This window comes from Pinus tabuliformis, chromosome X (genome assembly GCF_031772625.1).
Source record: "Pinus tabuliformis cultivar Carrire ecotype Pingquan chromosome X, CPIR1, whole genome shotgun sequence".
Classification (NCBI taxonomy): domain Eukaryota; kingdom Viridiplantae; phylum Streptophyta; class Pinopsida; order Pinales; family Pinaceae; genus Pinus; species Pinus tabuliformis.
In genome coordinates, this window is record NC_142308.1 from 842,864,469 (window position 1) to 842,877,339 (window position 12,871).

General features: G+C 37.1%; 1 pseudogene; it reads right to left on the bottom strand.

The window, feature by feature from the left end:
- Positions 1-396: 396 nt before the first annotated feature.
- Positions 397-1,387, bottom strand: LOC149142379 (protein phosphatase EYA-like; annotated as a pseudogene).
- Positions 1,388-12,871: the final 11,484 nt, after the last annotated feature.

Consider the following 12,871-nt stretch of genomic DNA (forward strand, 5'->3'; position numbering starts at 1 on the left):
CATTGAAAACTTTATGGCGTATTTGAGATTCCTATTTACCATTTCTTATAACTACACCATCCACAATTGACAAAGAAGTGCTTGTTTTCTTCACCTTCTGGGTGCGCTGATCAGTCAAATGTGCCACAAAATTATTTTTGTTACTGAAGTTTGATGTATTTGAAGCAGTAACACAATTATCCTTTCTTGAATTATCTTCAACCTTACCCACTGTCATATTTGAAGATGTTTGCTGCTGTTCATTATTAAGTAAGGCAATGTCATTCAAATGGGTAGTTTGCCTTTTAAGACATTCTCCACTATCGTCGTTCGTTATTAAGTAAGGAAATGTCATTCAAATGGGTAGTTTTCCATTTAAGACATTCTCCACTATCGTCGACTGGGCTTGTTGAGTTTCTAGATGGTTCTTGAACAAGTCCAACACTCGGGCAATACATACTCCTCGAAAGCATATATGCAATGCAAATAGTGCTTCACTATAGAAAGAGAGAGTCCTGGAAACCGATGCCCTCCTTCTAGGACTGGATCAATCTTTACAAAAGGCCATCCTAGATTCTCAGCTGCTTGACATTCTTCCATGCTGTCTCCAATAACACAAAACTGAACACCTGGTCCTTTGAAACGTTTTTTGATCCATAGAAAACACTGCAACTTCCCACGTCCCATGAACTGTACACATTTTCACGCGTGATAAAACCATCTAGTTGGAAAAGCAAGCATTTGACTAGGCTTGTTCTCAACGTCCCAGATGTGACCAAAACATTCACATTCTATGAAGGAGTCTGATCCTCAGTTAGACCTTCACTGCTTTCTGCATTGGCAACACCTTGTCTAGAAACAGTCTTTTTTCAAACACTCCTCTAAAAATGCCCGCCCTGCAGAAAGCCATCCATTAGTGTACGCATCAGTGACATCATATAGATCTTTCCAGACCTTAATTTGCTCATCATCAAGTAATCTATGCAACCCTTATTGCCTATATAATGGAGCCGATAGGCAAGTTTTCTTTTGTTTGCATCATTATAAGGTTGAACTAATCCATCGTTGTTGAAATCATAATTCGATAGATCCATGCCATCATCATATCCATTCCATGTATCCAGATGTGGCTCATTAAAGTTTTCAACCTACTCATAAAAGAAATATCCATCGCAGACTTGAAGGATGTGCCTTTCCCATTGCCTTCCAATCCTTTTTCCCTGTTGAACATCCTTTGTCCCATTGGATGTTTCAACATATTGAGTAAAATAAGTGTTTCGTCCATATCCCTAATATAGACAATCCTCTTTATCTTTATTTTGTTCTTATGTTTCTTATGGACTACTGTACTGTACTCACCAGAAGCAGTGAAGTCGTTTCTACAACATTTAGGTCCAATGTACACCCAAAGTCAATTTTCTTATCTATTCTTCCTCTAGATCTGTCTGTTCTGAAAAGCTTGAGATGAATTGCAAGGATATATGGAGCTTTGTCAATTTTCAGCTGTTTGAGAGCCCTAACTTTTACTTTGGTTGTTTTTGTTCCTTGCCCAGGTGTAAGCGTTGCGCATAGGGCCACACTCCAGAAGTGCAGCGCCACCTCCTTATGTCAAGCTCCTATGATTTCTTGACAGCTTCAATGGCTACTTTAACATCCTGGTGGCCCATAATACGGGTGCATTCTTTCCAATGATTGCAAAATGTACAGACTTCCATCAGAAGCATTATGGGCAGTATTAAACCATTCTTCTCTACAAAAATATGTTATTGGGATTGATTTCCTTGAAAAAATTTATATAAAGCCTAAGGCCATCAGCACCATGATCTTGAAATAAGAATCCTTTACTTTCAGCTGCAAGAAGATACTCCTTTGCAAGTGCTGGTACAACACCCAAGGTTCTAGCCGCTTCACTTGCACCAACTCCTGTCTGTAAGGCTTCAGTTTTTACAACAACATATTTTATTCTGGCAAAAACCTCATCATCATTCTTGGCTTTAGATTGAATAACAATAACTCTACTATCGAACTGTCTGAACATTACTGGTACATCTATTTTCTTCCAGTGGCACAAGCTTGTAGTAAATCTTCTAGAGAAATTAGTTCTGTTCCTTGAGCACGGTTAAACATGCAATACACATCAATCAAGGAAATCATGCCCCAAGCCCTTTCTAGTGGTATCTGGACAAAATTTGCCAACTTTGAAAACTATTGCTCAATCACACCTGACAAGACAACTGCTGATGATAAAGAGCATTGGCACTCTCTTTTGTGACTGGTGATGCAATGCCAACACTGAGAAGCCAATCTTGCATCTCTTGACATCCTCGACAGTGATAGTCTTCCTTTGTTCCTTTTGGCACCGGTCATTTGCTTCGCTAGTGATGAAACTGATAACTTCTAAAACACATTCCTGTATTGTTTCCTTTGCATCATCAGAAATTTTCGCATGTGTTGGGAGGAATTTTCTCATGATCCTGATGACATTTGAAATAGGCATAAACCTGTCCTATTCTCTTACAGCACAATTTTCTCTATCTCCATCCTCGGAGGTGCTGTTATCCTGGCTAGTTGGGCTTGTATCTTCTGTCATTGAAGCTTCAACAGTGTTCAGTTCACGAAGATTATCTCTTGTAGAAGTGAAGGCAGTTAAGTCAGTGATTTAGGACCGTTCTTAAGGACTTCCATCAGCTACAGTAGGATCAATCCTATTAACTGTGATTAATTTTGTGCCTCGCTTTCTCCATGAGAATAACCAACAAAATAATGCCATCACCACTTAAACTCTGAACATCTTCTTCAATGGACTTGTTCTCCACTTCTGTTGTACAACCAACTCCAGTCCCACTTTCACTTGCAATATCATTGTCAGCAATGTACAGTGTCGTCTGCATAGGATATCTCTTTCAATCAAAGTAGATATCTCTTTCAATCAAAGTAGAGAAACAAGCTCGCCATATTGTTGAAACATTAATTTCACCTGCGCCACCATTTATTCCAGGAAAACCACGAAGACTTCCCCGCACCGCCTTTTTCCATAAGTTGTATTTCCCGAAGGGCCTCCGAACACCCCGACTAAATGACACGCGTCCAGTGTACGTCTCCAAAACTGCCCATTCCCCGGGTGGTAAACATCGTTTGGTTTGTGTGAGTTAGCCAAGCGAAATGCGTTCGACCAAGTCAACGGACCATGATCTCCTTCAACCTGCCTGAACCTTTTTTGATTTAACCGAACGGTTTTAACTTTAATGTATTTAATGAACTGTCATAGTCTTAGGTAAATACTTTAAGTCTTTCATACGACAGGCATTATTATATTTTTCCTTGTTAACTCATAAAAAATAGGTATGCGATATGTTTTTTTTTGGTGTTGACTTTGTATTGTATAGCACACGGGATGAAGAAAAGGGCTCGCGGCAACGAATGAAGAACAAGGAAAATTTTGAAAAGATAATGTAATGTGCAGCAGCATAAAACTAATGTAAGTCATTTTTGTTGTTCACGGCATATGAAATTTACACAAAGCAGTGTGAATTTTTTAGGGAAAGCAAATTGAAAATGCACAGCAGTGCGAAACAAGAAGTGGGTATGTAATTTTTGTTTTGCTGGAGGGTTTTGTAATACTCATGAGCGTATGATGAAATTGTTTTTACAACAGTAAACTTATGTAAGAATTTCTCATTTTACAGCAGTGAATGTAAAATATTTTAACATAGCAGTGAAAGAGAATTTTACACAGCAGTGTAAAATTATTTGTAAAAGAGGCAGAGTAATTTTATTTTTTGGTGAAAGTTCTTGGTGAATCCCTCTGAGAAAGAGGAAGAAATTTGTATCAGGCAGTTTATGAATTAATACAAGTTTATTTTTGTGGAGAAACTCTGCTTTGCTCAATTTTTTCTTTTGGCTTTCCCGTGCATAAGATCCTGTGGACAAAAACAGAGCATTGCTCTGTATTCAGTTAATTTGTGTTTGAAATTATCAGAAATTTCCATCATGGTATCAGAGCAGATCCAGTCTCTTTGAAGGTGATAAAGAAGCTGAAGGAAGGTTCCTTTTGTTGCATCAGTAAATCCTCTCCAGCAAAGTGAAGTCTCAGGAAAAAGAATCCAAGGTATCTCTCAAGTTTTTTTTTTTGTGTGTTGCTGCTGAAGAAACAATCAGTTATTTAAGAAAAAAAAACACACAGTAAAATATTTGAAGCATAGCTGAGAATGCAAGGAATGGCTGGCTCCAGCACTAGCGTAGGTATTTTTAATACTCAGCTCCCACAGTTTAATGGGAAAAACTATGACTATTGGGCAATAACCATGAGAGCCCTGTTTGCCTCACAAGATTTATGGGAATTAGTTGAGGATGGTTTTGAAGAACCAGCAGATGAAAATCAGTTTAATAGATTAACTCAGGCAGAGAAGGATCTGTTGAAGAGTAATAGGAAGAAGGATTCAAAAGCCCTTGTATTTTTGTATCAAGTAGTGGACCATAGTGTGTTTCCAAGGATAGCAGCAGCTAAGACATCCAAAGAAGCATGGCAAACTCTTAAGACAACCTATCAAGGCATGGAGAAAGTGAAGACAACAAAACTACAATTGATGAGGAAAGATTTTGAGAATCTGTGCATGAAGGAGTCAGATAATATTGACTCATTCTTCACACATGTGATTGGTCTGGTCACACAGATAAGGACTCATGGAGAAGTTCTTGAAGAAAGGAGGATTGTGGAGAAAATATTGAGGGTCCTACCCTCAAAGTTTGATGTGATTGTCACCACCATAGAAGAGACAAAGGATCTCTCAAACTTTTCAGTTGATGAACTTCATGCATCACTGATAACACATGAGCAGAGGTTGAGTAGAAATGTAAACTCATCTCTAGAGCAAGCCTTCAAGACCCAGATGTCCTTTGGAAGAGGAAGAGGTCAAGGCAGAGGAAACAAGAGAGGAAGAGGCAGAAGCCAAAACAGAGGTGGAAGGAACAGTCTAGCTAATGCTCAAGGAAGGGGCAACAATCCAATCAGAACCAAGGCCAAGGCAGTAGCCAACAAAGAGGACAACATCATGCTCAAGGACAAAGGTATGAAAAATCCAATGTCCAATGTTATTATTGTAAAAAATATGGGCATTATGCCAATGAATGTAGGAAGAAGCAGCATGATATGAATAATAGATCTAATGCAAATATCACTAGAGAAAATATCAGCCAAGATAATGTGCTTTTAGCTAGTAACATGGCTGAAACAAACAGTGATGATATATGGTTTCTAGATTCCGGTTGTAGTAACCATATGACAGGAAACATAGCCTAGTTTTCTACTTTAGATCAGAGTGTGAAGTCACAAGTCACACTTGGGACTGATAGTAAAATTTCTGTTATGGGAAAATGAGAAGTTAAAATATTTACAAAGAAACGTGAAAGGAAAACCATAGCAGATGTCTATTATGTTCCTGGAATGAGATGTAACCTCTTAAGTATTGGACAACTTGTTCAAAAGGGGTACAATGTTTTCTTTGAGAATGATGTATGCACCATCATGGATAGAGCACCCAACAAAAGATGTATCGCTGAAGTGAATATGACGAGGAACAGGATGTTCCCTTGTTGAAAAACAAAGAAGTAATTGCAGGAGTTACCCAAGAGGCCTTCCAAAGCGTACCAAAGGATGAAAATTGGTTGTGGCACTTGAGATTTGGACATCTCAACTTTGGAGGCCTTAACTTGTTGAGTAGAAAAGGAATGGTACGAGGATTACCATTGATAGAGAAACCAGACAACCTTTTTGAAGGCTGCATATTGGGAAAACAACACAGAGAAATTTTTCCATCCAGGAAAAGCATCAGGGCAAAGGCACCCTTAGAAATTGTCCACTCAGACTTATGTGGACTGATGCAAACTCCATCATTAGCAGGCAGCCAATATTTTCTAACATTCATTGATGATTTTACTAGAAAGACTTGGGCTTATTTCTTGAAGAACAAAAGTGAAGTGTTTGAAAAATTTCGAAATTTCAAACCAAAGCGGGCTGCATATCAAAGTTCTAAGAACTGATAGAGGAGGTGAGTATATCTCCAATGAATTCCTACGGTTTTGTAGAGAAAATGGAATTCATAAGCGATTTACAGCTAGGTACACCCCGCAGAAAAATGGAGTTACTGAAAGGAAGAATAGGACCATCATGGACATGGTGAGGAGAATGTTGAAGGCAAAGCATTTGCCAAATGATTATTGGGCTGAAGCTATACATTGTGCAGTATATATTTTAAATAGGTGTCCTACAAAAGTAATGATGAAGAAAGTGCCGGAAGAAGCATGGAGTGGGAGAAAGCAAGGAGTCACCCACATGAAAATTTTCGGATGTGTGGCTTATACACACATTCCAGATCAGCTAAGGAAGAAGTTGGATAGAAAAGGGGAGAAATGTATTTTCATTGGATACAGTGAGGAATCCAAAGCTTACAGGTTGTATATCCCATCTACCAAGAAGTTTTTTGTGAGTAGAGATGTCCAGTTCATTGAGGAGGAAGCTTGGGATGGAAGCATAGAGAAAACAATGAATGTTAAAAACTGTTTGTCTCATGATGAAGATGATGAGGAGATGGCTGAAACACATCCCCAAACAGCAGTGCCAACACAAGGACAGAAAGCGACACCCTTGAGGAGAAATGAGAGTGCTTCTCCAAGCGCACCACAAGGAGGAAATTCAAGTGCATCTTCAAGCAATTGCATACCAAATGAAAGAGGTAAGAAGTTTAGAAATCTAAGTGACTTTTATGATGAGGGAATGAATTCCTTGTTTGCTTTGTATTGTCATGTTTATGACCCTATTCATTTTGAAGATGCAATTAAAGATAAGAAATGGATAGAAGCTATGGATGAGGAGATGAATGCCATAGAAATAAACAAGACATGGGATTTGGTTGAGCTACCAAAAGGTAAAGAAGTCATTGGAGTCAAATGGGTCTACAAGACCAAGAGTAATGTTGAAGGCAAGATAGAAAGGCACAAGGCAAGGCTGGTTGTCAAAGGATACAAGCAGCAGTATGGGAGAGACTATGAGGAGACTTTCGCACCAGTTGCAAGAATGGAAACCGTGAGAGCAGTGCTATCCATAGCAGCACAACACAAGTGGAAAGTTTACCAAATGGACGTGAAGTCAACATTCCTAAATGGAGTGTTAAAGGAAGAGGTTTACATTGAACAACCTCTAGGCTATGAGAAGAAAGGCCAAGAGCACAAAGTGTGCAGACTGAAGAAAGCTCTTTATGGGCTGAAGCAAGCACCAAGAGCGTGGTACAGTAGGATAGATTCCTATCTACTGGAAAATGGATTTGACAAATGTGAGGGAGAACCCACCGTCTACATCAAAGAAAAGGATGGTAAAATTCTAATTGTTGTATTATATGTTGATGATGTGATTTTTACAGGTAATGATGACTACCTCATTGAAAATTTCAAATCAGTCATGAAAGAAGAATTTGAAATGACTGACATGGGTTTGCTGAGATACTTCTTAGGAATAGAAGTAGATCAAAATGAAAATGGAATTTTTATCTCACAAGCAAAATATGTAAATGAAGTGTTGGGTAGATTTAATATGCAAGAGTGCAAGGCAGCAATCACTCCCACAGTGATGGGATTAAAACTCAGCAAAGAGGACAGCAACAAGGATTTTGATCCTAGCTTGTATAAGAGCATAGTTGGCAGCCTTATGTATTTAGCTGCAACTAGGCCAGACATAATGTTTGCTGTTAGTTTAATTTCCAGATTCATGGAGAGGCCAAAGGAAGCACATTGGCAAGCAGCAAAAAGAATTTTGAGGTATGTTAAAGGTACTAAAAGGTTTGACATTTTATATACCGTCTCAGAATGTTCAAATTTAGTGGGGTACACTGATAGTGATTGGGCTGGAAGTGTAGATGATCGGAAAAGTACTTCCGGTTATGTTTTTCAAATGGGTTCAGGAGCCATTTCATGGGCTTCTAAGAAACAACCTATTGTGGCGTTGTCTACAGCAGAGGCAGAATATGTGGCAGCTACAACAGCAGCATGTCAAGTAGTTTGGATGAGAAGGATGTTAAGGAGCTTAGGTCAAGAGCAGGCAAAAGCAACGGTGATTTTTTGTGACAATAACTCAGCTATTGCATTATCAAAGAATTCGGTGTTTCATAAGAGAACGAAACACATTGACACAAGGTTTCATTACATCAGGGAATTGGTAAGCAATGGAGAAATTGTTTTACAACATTGCAGGACTCAGGAACAGGTTGCAAACATTTTGACCAAGCCATTAGACCAGAAGAGTTTCAAATTTTTGAGGAAATTTTTGGGTATGGCTGAATGCCCAGCAGCTGAAATTAAAGGGGAGTGTTGAAACATTAATTTCACATGCGCCCGCATTTATTCCAGGAAAACCACGAAGACTTCCCCGCACCGCCTTTTGCCATAAGTGGTATTTCCCGAAGGGACTCCGAACACCCCGACTAAATGACACGCGTCCAGTGTACGTCTCCAAAACTGCCCATTCCCCAGGCGGTAAACATCGTTTGGTTTGTGTGAGTTAGCCAAGCGAAATGCGTCCGATCAAGTCAACGGACCAAGATCTCCTTCAACCTGCCTGAACCTTTTTTGATTTAACCGAACAGTTTTAACTTTAATGTATTTAATGAACTGTCATAGTCTTAGGTAAATACTTTAAGTCTTTCATACGGCAGTCATTATTATATTTTCCTTGTTAACTCATAAAAAAAATAGGTATGCGATATGTTTTTTTTTGGTGTTGACTTTGTATTGTATAGCACACGGGATGAAGAAAAGGGCTCGCGGCAGCGAATGAAGAACAAGGGAAATTTTGAAAAGAAAATGTAATGTGCAGCAGCACAAAACTAATGTAAGTCATTTTTGTTGTTCACGGCATATGAAATTTACACAGAGCAGTGTGAATTTTTTAGGGAAAGCAAATTGAAAATTCACAGCAGTGCGAAACAAGAAGTGGGTATGTAATTTTTGTTTTGCTGGAGGGTTTTGTAATACGCATGAGCGTATGATGAAATTGTTTTTACAGTAGTAAACTTATGTAGGAATTTCTCATTTTAGAGCAGTGAATGTAAAATCTTTTAACATAGCAGTGAAAGAGAATTTTACACAACAGTGTTAAATTATTTGTAAAAGAGGCAGAGTAATTTTGTTTTTTGGTGAAAGTTCTTGGTGAATCCCTATGAGAAAGAGGAAGAAATTTGTATCAGGCAGTTTATGAATTAATACAAGTTTATTTTTGTGGAGAAACTATGCTTTGCTCAGAATTTTTTTTTTGGCTTCCCTGTGCATAAGATCCCGTGGACAAAAATAGAGCATTGCTCTATATTCAGTTAATTTGTGTTTGGAATTATCAGAAATTTCCATCACATATGTTGAGATGAAGATTAGCAGCATGATAAAAAGCCTTCAAATGCTATGTTCTCTCCTTCTCGATCACAGTCCAGACACAAAACCAGCCACTAACATCTCCTAGCTTCTTCTGGATTATTCAATATCTGAACTGCTGCACGAGAGGATTTTTGAGTCAATCACTCATTTGGTCATATCTTTTGATCGAGGAGCCGGTTTTTGGAGTGTAATATACGATTGGAAAACTCTTTCTGAGCTACTCCTGATGAACAAACTTATGACATGTTGACATGTTTTGTGCTGATTATCATGTGCAAAACATCTGACAAAACCAGACATAGTAAGAGTTCATGTTGATCCCTGGTGACAGACTGCGAAGACTGGAACTAACATATACATACATATATATATATATATATATATATATTTTTTTTTGTTAGCATGACTTGGTGGCAGTAATACTCTTACTTGGAGTTATCGTTTCTATATATATATAATTTTTATTTATTTATTTATTTTTATTTTTGTTCGCATGACTTGGTGGCAGTAATACTCTTACTTGGAGTTATCGTTTCTAGGTATTGGCAGCTTCAACTTGAAATATTTGAATAATATAAATATCTGATATCAAAACCTAATAAGACCTATCTAAAACTCTGGAACCATTCTAGATTTACATACTCGGGGTACCTTGCCCTCTTTCGAAGATATTATGATTCAGGGTATGAGTGTAATAGTACTGACGTCACTAAGTCTTGCGTAATAGCTACAACATATGCTTATGTGACTTTTTATCTAGTTGGTCTGTAGCAAGAACGATCTTGATTCCTTTATTCTTGCCTGAGGTTTGTTATTTTCCATAACCTTGGTTTTAGTTAAAAAGTCATATTGAGATTGATGCTTGTATAACATAGCCTCTAAATATTGATTGGTTTTCAATGAGTTTTAAAATACAATGTTGATTGGTCAACAAGTGTGATTGATTATATTTCTTGGATTTATGTGTTTGATTGGTATAGGCATGGAACAAGTGTTCATGGTGTTTCAAGAAGATTAGATTGGATTTTTTGGAGATTGGGTTGTTATTTCATCACTGATCATTTAAAACTTGAGATTGGTGTTATTTATTTCCCTTTGCAAAGCTTTCTCTTAGATTAAAAACACAGTTACACATCTCTGGTTTGGGGTATTTTCTAGTTTGAGGAAGCAAAAATAAGCCTGATTTATTTGTTATGTAAGCTCGTACATTTGATTAATACACTAGTAGAACCACACGTTCTTTTAAAAGTGCAGAGAGAGAGGGTGAAGTAGTGGAGTAGTGCAGGAATATCATAAGGCTTTGAGTGGAATTTTAAGCATCTTTTTCATATTGCCTGATTGAAGCATGCATCTCCATTGAGTTCTTGATTATTTTTCCAACTCGTAGACTCAGTTTGATTGATGATTTGATGGGTTAAGTAGCCATGTACCTAGGTTGATCAATGTTTCTTTATTTTAATAAAGTTGCCAAAGAATTATTGCAGGAACTGAGGTATGAGTTTTATATCTTAGAACTTGTAGGATTGATAATGTTGGTTTGGATAAAGGAGTATTTTTTGCAGGGTTTTTAGAGTCTCTTGGAATTTCCAGTGCTGCGTCTCGAAGATTACAAGCCTCAGTTTAACAATAAATGTTGAGTAATTTGTATAGTCAATCTTAACACCCAACAATAAGCCACAAATTAAAGAGGTTCATAAATTAATCTATAAGCAAAAGGAGGTAGTTTAAGCAAACAATAACACTTTGATGGTGATTTCTGGAAAATACAGTTGAAGTAATCCAATGCCATTCACAATGCAGATATTAGGAGTTTTCTTCACATTAATAGCTAATGCACATATTCTCTTATGGCTAAATGTAACCACCTTAGATCCTTACTTCTTGCTTAACAGATGGATACCCTCAAACTTGCTTCAAACAAAATCAAGTATGGTCACCCTTTACAACCAGGCCTTGTAGAGGATGACTTTGTTTAACGAAATAAAAACCCTATGGAGATAAAGGACCAATGATCTCCTCATTCATTGGGGTAGTAAGCTCAAGGAAATGATTTACTTGTGACTAAATTTTATGTTTTTTCAAATAATATGTATTTTGTGAAAATTTGTGAAGCAATCTACCTACAAGAAATCACAGAGCTCATGCATGGATAGGATCCTAGAGAATTTATTACATTACTTGGAAGTAAGTTTACTTTTGTTTCAGTTCCAAAACTATTTTTAATGTAATGTCATTACCGTAATAGAAGCACCATTTGATTTAATATAAACTCTATTTTGGTAAAACACAAAAAAACATAAAAGACTTAACATCCAAGTTAAAGGAGAGTTAATAAAGGATACAATTTGTAGAAGAAATTCATAACAACTAGTAGGGAGTAGTATGAACTATACCAAGTTGGGTTGAAAGGATATCTTTGAAACAAGGCCAAATGGAAAATGTAGAGGAAAAATTTTCTCACCTCATTTAGTAAAAGCTTTGGGGGAAAAATGCCTCCCAAATTAGGGAGGTGTGATTAAAAATGGACTACTATAATTTTATCTATTTCGGTACTTTATGGGTGGAAAGCTGGATCTAAAGGCTTGTAGGACCCGTTTTAGTGGCAAGTATTGTTTTGGTGGTTTAAGGTCGTTGAAATTCCAAAGGTCATTTGAGGCATTAAATTTCCATGTTTGTGGTCAAATCTTTTTGATGAAATTCCCTAACTCTGAATATCATTCTACACATCAAGAGATTTCCAATAAGGCAAAAATTGGTTGAATATGAGTTTGTATGAGAAAGTTATACTCCAAAAATTTGATCTATTTTGTTGACCACCATGGTGCTAAGTGGATTCAATGTTAGCTTCCATTACTCATATGTGGAGCTAGTCACATGTGGATTTTCAAGAAGATTTTATAGGGTCCAAAAAAATGACCCTAATTGGGAGTTGAGGGATGTAAAAACCTCAATCCTATCCCTATATGTCTACTATGATATATTAAACACTGGGTCGCCAGGAAGGGAAGGTGTTCCATTCTTATTGTGATGATTTAATATTATGTAGTCAAGCAAAGAAAGGATGTGGGATAAAGGAGGATAACAAAGAAAGTAGAAGACCTTATAGTAGACATCTAGGCCACAATGTTCATGGAAACTCTATTCACCTTTCTTTGTATTTGCATTTTATATCTAAGAAGAAAATAATAAGCCAGAGTCCTCACCTTTTGGCTAAGTATTTCCATATTAGGATTCCTCGGGTACATATTTTGTTCATTGTGTGAATGGTGTGGTATTTATTTTAGCTTATTATTATTATTTAATCTCATCTTATTTCAAGATTTTCTTCTCTAAGCTAGTAATATTAAATCTTAATCTTAAGTAAAACACAACTTAACAAATAATTTTAGAAAAATGTATGACTATTGTGATGAATAGTTCTGCTAGAATGTCCATAAAAGCTTATAAATCAGGATTAGTGAAAAATTGGGCATCATGG